Source organism: Schistocerca americana, chromosome 3 (genome assembly GCF_021461395.2).
Source record: "Schistocerca americana isolate TAMUIC-IGC-003095 chromosome 3, iqSchAmer2.1, whole genome shotgun sequence".
NCBI lineage: Eukaryota > Metazoa > Arthropoda > Insecta > Orthoptera > Acrididae > Schistocerca > Schistocerca americana.
Window position 1 is genome coordinate 589,255,418 of NC_060121.1, and position 7,500 is coordinate 589,262,917.

At 56.4% G+C, this 7,500-nt stretch overlaps 2 non-coding genes across 2 annotated transcripts; both read right to left on the bottom strand.

The window, feature by feature from the left end:
* Window positions 1–3,129: 3,129 nt before the first annotated feature.
* Window positions 3,130–3,284, bottom strand: LOC124608366. The gene has a single exon (XR_006979033.1). It is a non-coding gene; the product is annotated as a 5.8S ribosomal RNA (ribosomal RNA).
* A 199-nt stretch (window positions 3,285–3,483) lies between these two features.
* LOC124608899 lies at window positions 3,484–5,393 on the bottom strand. Its single transcript, XR_006979451.1, has one exon. It is a non-coding gene; the product is annotated as a small subunit ribosomal RNA (ribosomal RNA).
* Between the last annotated feature and the right edge of the window lie 2,107 nt (window positions 5,394–7,500).

Below are 7,500 nucleotides of genomic sequence, written 5' to 3' on the forward strand. Positions count from 1 at the left end.
TCCCGCAGCATGACGTCCTGCAACGACGATACCGCCATCTATGAGATGCCAAGCCGACTAAGACATCGATGGGCCCACAGTGCCCATCTTTCGACCCCACCCACAAAGCCTGCATCCTCTGTGGACCACATCACCCCGACGGCAGCGCCTCTGCCGCACGAAATCGTCGACCGGCAATCACTCCACCTGCACCCGATCGCGCCCCACCCCAACCGCCCAACTCGCAACTCCAGCGGATGAACGGCGGACTTTTCCCGCACTCGCAATGTGCAATGCACCCCTATAACTCGCGTTCCTCCACCGAACACCTGATCCTTAGTCTCTTCTTCCCCGTTCCCTTGGCAGTGGTTTCGCTAGATAGTAGATAGGGACAGCGGAAATCTCGTTAATCCATTCATGCGCGTCACTAATTAGATGACGAGGCATTTGGCTATTACATAGCCGTCTTTACTCAATGAAATTGAATGACACATATACATATACATGGTGTGTGGCTGATGTTCCTCGCTAGTGTCCACCACCGGCGTGGGGACTTACAGGGCGATACCACAAAGCAAGTTTTAAAACTAATGTACATATATACGTGCAGAAGCAAACACAAATATAAAGACACAAAGAAGAAAGAACAAAGACGGAGTATTCCTCCTGTGGATAGGCCCCAGGAGTCAAGGTGAAGAGAGTCATAGTTACTCCCGCCGTTTACCCGCGCTTGCTTGAATTTCTTCACGTTGACATTCAGAGCACCGGGCAGAAATCACATTGCGTCAACACCCGGTAGGGCCATCGCAATGCTTTGTTTTAATTAGACCGTCGGATTCCCCCAGTCCGTGCCAGTTCTGAGTTGATCGTTGAATGGCGGCCGAAGAGAATCCGCGCACCCGCGCGCCCCCGGAGGAGCACGCTAAGGCGGACGCGGCCTCGCAGCAAGGAAGATCCGTGGGAGGCCAAGGCACGGGACCGAGCTCGGATCCTGCAAGTAGGTTGAAGCACCGGGGCGCGAACGCCGCGCAGGGGCGCGCATCCTGCACCGCCGGCCAGCACGAGGTCAACCAACGGCGAGAGCAGACCACGCCCGCGCTAAACGCCCGCACTTACCGGCCCCCCTACGGCACCCACCTCGCCCAGGCCCGGCACGTTAGCGCTGACCCACTTCCCGACCAAGCCCGACACGCCCCGATCCTCAGAGCCAATCCTTATCCCGAAGTTACGGATCCAATTTGCCGACTTCCCTTACCTACATTATTCTATCGACTAGAGGCTCTTCACCTTGGAGACCTGCTGCGGATATGGGTACGAACCAGCGCGACACCTCCACGTGGCCCTCTCCCGGATTTTCAAGGTCCGAGGGGAAGATCGGGACACCGCCGCAACTGCGGTGCTCTTCGCGTTCCAAACCCTATGTCCCTGCTAGAGGATTCCAGGGAACTCGAACGCTCATGCAGAAAAGAAAACTCTTCCCCGATCTCCCGACGGCGTCTCCGGGTCCTTTTGGGTTACCCCGACAAGCATCTCTAAAAGAGGGGCCCGACTTGTATCAGTTCCGCTGCCGGGTTCCGGAATAGGAACCGGATTCCCTTTCGCCCAACGGGGGCCAGCACAAAGTGCATCATGCTATGACGGCCCCCATCAACATCGGATTTCTCCTAGGGCTTAGGATCGACTGACTCGTGTGCAACGGCTGTTCACACGAAACCCTTCTCCGCGTCAGCCCTCCAGGGCCTCGCTGGAGTATTTGCTACTACCACCAAGATCTGCACCGACAGCGGCTCCAGACAGGCTCACGCCCGGACGCTTCTTCGCCCACCGCCGCGACCCTCCTACTCGTCAGGGCTTCGCGGCCGGCCGCAAGGACCGGCCATGACTGCCAGACTGACGGCCGCCGCCCCGTGAAGGGCGGGGAAGCCCCATCCTCCCTCGGCCCGCGCAAGGCGAGACCTTCACTTTCATTACGCCTTTAGGTTTCGTACAGCCCAATGACTCGCGCACATGTTAGACTCCTTGGTCCGTGTTTCAAGACGGGTCGCGAAATTGTCCAAAGCAGAAGCGCCGCTGACGGGAGCGATTATTCCGCCCGAGAGCATCCCGAGCGAACAGCGGCGCGGGTCCGGGGCCGGGCCAGGTAGGTCCGTCATCCGGGAAGAACCGCGCGCGCTTGCCGGGAGCCCGAGCGCCCAAAGGGGCGAATCGACTCCTCCAGATATACCGCCGGGCAGCCAGCCAGGACACCGGGGCTCTGCCCAACAGACGCGAACCGAGGCCCGCGGAAGGACAGGCTGCGCACCCGGGCCGTAGGCCGGCACCCAGCGGGTTGCGACGTCCTACTAGGGGAGAAGTGCGGCCCACCGCACACCGGAACGGCCCCACCCCGCGGCGAGTGGAAAGGCAACCGGACACGACCCCGCCGCGGATTGCTCCGCGCGGGCGGCCGGCCCCATCTGCCGAGGGCGGAGGCCAGTGGCCGGATGGGCGTGAATCTCACCCGTTCGACCTTTCGAACTTCTCACGTTTACCCCAGAACGGTTTCACGTACTTTAGAACTCTCTCTTCAAAGTTCTTTTCAACTTTCCCTCACGGTACGTGTTCGCTATCGGTCTCGTGGTCATATTTCGTCTCAGATGGAGTTTGCCACCCACTTGGAGCTGCACTCTCAAGCAACCCGACTCGAAGGAGAGGTCCCGCCGACGCTCGCACCGGCCGCTACGGGCCTGGCACCCTCTATGGGCCGTGGCCTCATTCAAGTTGGAGTTGGGCTCGGCGCGAGGCGTCGGGGGTAGTGGACCCTCCGAAACACCACATGCCACGACAGGCGGCAGCCTGCGGGGTTCGGTGCTGGACTCTTCCCTGTTCGCTCGCCGCTACTGGGGGAATCCTTGTTAGTTTCTTTTCCTCCGCTTAGTAATGTGCTTAAATTCAGCGGGTAGTCTCGCCTGCTCTGAGGTCGTTGTACGAGGTGTCGCACGCCACACCGCCACCCGGCTGTGCACGCTACCGAATAAGTACCGGTATGCGAACCGCCAGGCGACGGGCGCGCATCGCACGTTTAAGGAGACGCGGCCGGCCCCACAGGCGGCTGCGACACTCGCAGGTCTCCGAAGCGGGGCAAACGCCGCGCGCTTCAGTATACGTAGCCGACCCTCAGCCAGACGTGGCCTGGGAACGGAATCCATGGACCGCAATGTGCGTTCGAAACGTCGATGTTCATGTGTCCTGCATTTCACATGTCGACGCGCAATTTGCTGCGTTCTTCATCGACCCACGAGCCGAGTGATCCACCGTCCTGGGCGAAAGTCATTCAAAACCGGCGCCAGGCGCCAGGTGCCGCAGGCCAGCCGCTCCAGCGCTTCAGCGCTCGTACCACACAACATTGCCGTTAGTTTTGAGAAGCATGCGTGGTTCCGCACGCGGCGCACGGCTACTGCGAGCCGTACAGGTAGCGTGTTGCGCGACACGACACGCACATCGAAAGACATGCAGTCTAGTCGGTAATGATCCTTCCGCAGGTTCACCTACGGAAACCTTGTTACGACTTTTACTTCCTCTAAATGATCAAGTTTGGTCATCTTTCCGGTAGCATCGGCAACGACAGAGTCAATGCCGCGTACCAGTCCGAAGACCTCACTAAATCATTCAATCGGTAGTAGCGACGGGCGGTGTGTACAAAGGGCAGGGACGTAATCAACGCGAGCTTATGACTCGCGCTTACTGGGAATTCCTCGTTCATGGGGAACAATTGCAAGCCCCAATCCCTAGCACGAAGGAGGTTCAGCGGGTTACCGCGACCTTTCGGCCTAGGAAGACACGATGATTCCTACAGTGTAGCGCGCGTGCAGCCCAGAACATCTAAGGGCATCACAGACCTGTTATTGCTCAATCTCGTGCGGCTAGAAGCCGCCTGTCCCTCTAAGAAGAAAAGTAATCGCTGACAGCACGAAGGATGTCACGCGACTAGTTAGCAGGCTAGAGTCTCGTTCGTTATCGGAATTAACCAGACAAATCGCTCCACCAACTAAGAATGGCCATGCACCACCACCCACCGAATCAAGAAAGAGCTATCAATCTGTCAATCCTTCTGGTGTCCGGGCCTGGTGAGGTTTCCCGTGTTGAGTCAAATTAAGCCGCAGGCTCCACTCCTGGTGGTGCCCTTCCGTCAATTCCTTTAAGTTTCAGCTTTGCAACCATACTTCCCCCGGAACCCAAAAGCTTTGGTTTCCCGGAGGCTGCCCGCCTAGTCATCGGAGGAACTGCGGCGGATCGCTGGCTGGCATCGTTTATGGTTAGAACTAGGGCGGTATCTGATCGCCTTCGAACCTCTAACTTTCGTTCTTGATTAATGAAAACATACTTGGCAAATGCTTTCGCTTCTGTTCGTCTTGCGACGATCCAAGAATTTCACCTCTAACGTCGCAATACGAATGCCCCCGCCTGTCCCTATTAATCATTACCTCGGGTTCCGAAAACCAACAAAATAGAACCGAGGTCCTATTCCATTATTCCATGCACACAGTACTCAGGCGGGCTTGCCTGCTTTAAGCACTCTAATTTGTTCAAAGTAAACGTGCCGGCCCACCGAGACACTCACTCAAGAGCACCCTGGTAGGATTGCAACGGGGTCCGCCTCGGGACGCACGAACACGCACGAGGCGGGTCGCACGCCTTCGGCTCGCCCCACCGGCAGGACGTCCCACGATACATGCCAGTCAAACACCGACGGGCGGTGACCCAATAGCGTGGGACACAAATCCAACTACGAGCTTTTTAACCGCAACAACTTTAATATACGCTATTGGAGCTGGAATTACCGCGGCTGCTGGCACCAGACTTGCCCTCCAATAGATACTCGTTAAAGGATTTAAAGTGTACTCATTCCGATTACGGGGCCTCGGATGAGTCCCATATCGTTATTTTTCGTCACTACCTCCCCGTGCCGGGAGTGGGTAATTTGCGCGCCTGCTGCCTTCCTTGGATGTGGTAGCCGTTTCTCAGGCTCCCTCTCCGGAATCGAACCCTGATTCTCCGTTACCCGTTACAACCATGGTAGGCGCAGAACCTACCATCGACAGTTGATAAGGCAGACATTTGAAAGATGCGTCGCCGTTACGAGGACCGTGCGATCAGCCCAAAGTTATTCAGAGTCACCAAGGCAAACGGACCGGACGAGCCGACCGATTGGTTTTGATCTAATAAAAGCGTCCCTTCCATCTCTGGTCGGGACTCTGTTTGCATGTATTAGCTCTAGAATTACCACAGTTATCCAAGTAACGTGGGTACGATCTAAGGAACCATAACTGATTTAATGCGCCATTCGCGGTTTCACCTTAATGCGGCTTGTACTGAGACATGCATGGCTTAATCTTTGAGACAAGCATATGACTACTGGCAGGATCAACCAGGGAGCTGCATCAACTAGAGCTGAGCAGCCGGCCGCCCGGGAGTGCGTCCCAGTTTCCCGCGCGAACACGCAAGCGTCCGCTCAATTATTCTGCAAACAGGAGGAGGCTGAGCTCCCTTGCAATATACACCTCGAAACCCTCTCAGGTCCCGGCGGCGCGCAGCGCCGTCCTAAGTACTTGGTCGGGTTCGAGAGCGACGCAATCCCCGGAGTTTGGCGAGTAGACGCTTTAGGTGCGACCACCCGTGCTCCCAACTGAGCTTGCCGCTGCCGACAGAGGCCCGGGAGCGTGCTGTCGTGGCATTGCCGGCGGGAGACAACACGCGCCACCTACGGTGACCGGCAGCTCCAACGCCAGCGCCACAGAAGGACAAAAGCCCCACTTGGGTGCCGAAGCGAACTCTCCCAGCACAGCGCACGCGCCAATACGTCCGCACAGCTGCGATACAAACCACCTGCGAGAACCGCTGAGGCGACCGAGCAGCAGACAGCGTCGCGGCGCCGAGCGCCGGGCGGCGGCGCATCCTCAGCGCACACAGTCCTCAATCGGACCAGCACACTGCAGATGTCCACCGCGCTTCGCACCGGGCCCGCGAGGACCTACTTTGGCCGCACGGCGCCACGTGCAGGGTGCGCCGGCGCGCAGCTGCGCCGCCTGCCGCCTCCGTCGGCCGGCGCGCCTGCCACTGGCCGCCCCCACCAGCCGGCTGTAGCGCGTGCGCCCACGCACCGAGCGGCCAGCACGCCGGGAGGCCCCCCCTCACCGGCCGGGGACGCTCCCACCCAGCCACCGCCGCGTATCGCTTCACACCCAGATGCCATTCACGTTCGTGGGCATGGTGGGTATCGCTGAAACAACCGGTTGGTGGCCCCCGTACGTATGCGATGTCCATTGCGCGAACGACTGTCAACCGGCCTCTGTTGCATGTCGCAGATGTGGAACGCAGTGCACCATGCTATCACGGTGTGTGAGAAGAGACGACTACGTCTGACAACACGCGCCACTACATCAACAGACGGCTCATGCTGATCGCCATCCACGGCATACCACACTACAATCCAGCTCTTATAGGGAGACGACACGTAGCTGAGTGCACAACATTTGGACCGCATGGTTCGACGTTGTTGGCGCAGTCGTTGTACGGTCAGATGTACCACGATGTATCATTCAGTACATGAGGACCAATGTGAGTGTGTGATTTGGTCGTACAACATCAGCGGACAGTTGACACAGGCCGTACCACAGCGTAGGCTAAGTGCTTCGCCATGCGAATGCCAACGAACAACTGCGAAGGGCATTGAGCATGTACGTCCTGCTGCCATCCACATTACAGTGTATAGCTGCAAGGTGTTTAACATGAAGCGATACACTGGGGACCGGGCAGTGCGAGTAGCAAACTACATTGCGGGGGTTGCAGTTAGGCAACACTACACTAATTTAACGCGTCGTATGACAATTACAGAGCAGGTTAAGCCCCAACGTGCGTTACGTTACGGCGCAGTATGGGTTACGTCACGGCGCAGTATGGGTTAGGTAAAGGCACAATATGGGTTAGGTTAAGGCACAATAAGGGTTAGGTTACGGTACAATATAGGTTAGGTTAAGGTACAGTATAGGTTAGGTTAAGGTACAGTATAGGTTAGGTTAAGGCACAATATGGGTTCGGTTAAGGTACAGTATAGGTTAGGTTACAGCACAATATGGGTTAGGTTAAGGTACAATATAGGTTAGGTTAAGGTACAATATAGGTTAGGTTAAGGTACAATATAGGTTAGGTTAAGGTACAATATAGGTTAGGTTAAGGCGCAATATAGGTTAGGTTAAGGTGGAATATAGGTTAGGTTAAGGCGCAATATAGGTTAGGTTAAGGTGCAATATAGGTTAGGTTAAGGCGCAATATAGGTTAGGTTAAGGCGCAATATAGGTTAGGTTAAGGCGCAATATAGGTTAGGTTACGGCACAGTATGGGTTAGGTTACGGCACAGTATGGGTTAGGTTAAGGTACAATATGGGTTAGGTTAAGGTACAATATGGGTTAGGTTAAGGTACAGTATGGGTTAGGTTAAGGTACAATATTGGTTAGGTTAAGGTACAATATGGGTCAGGTTAA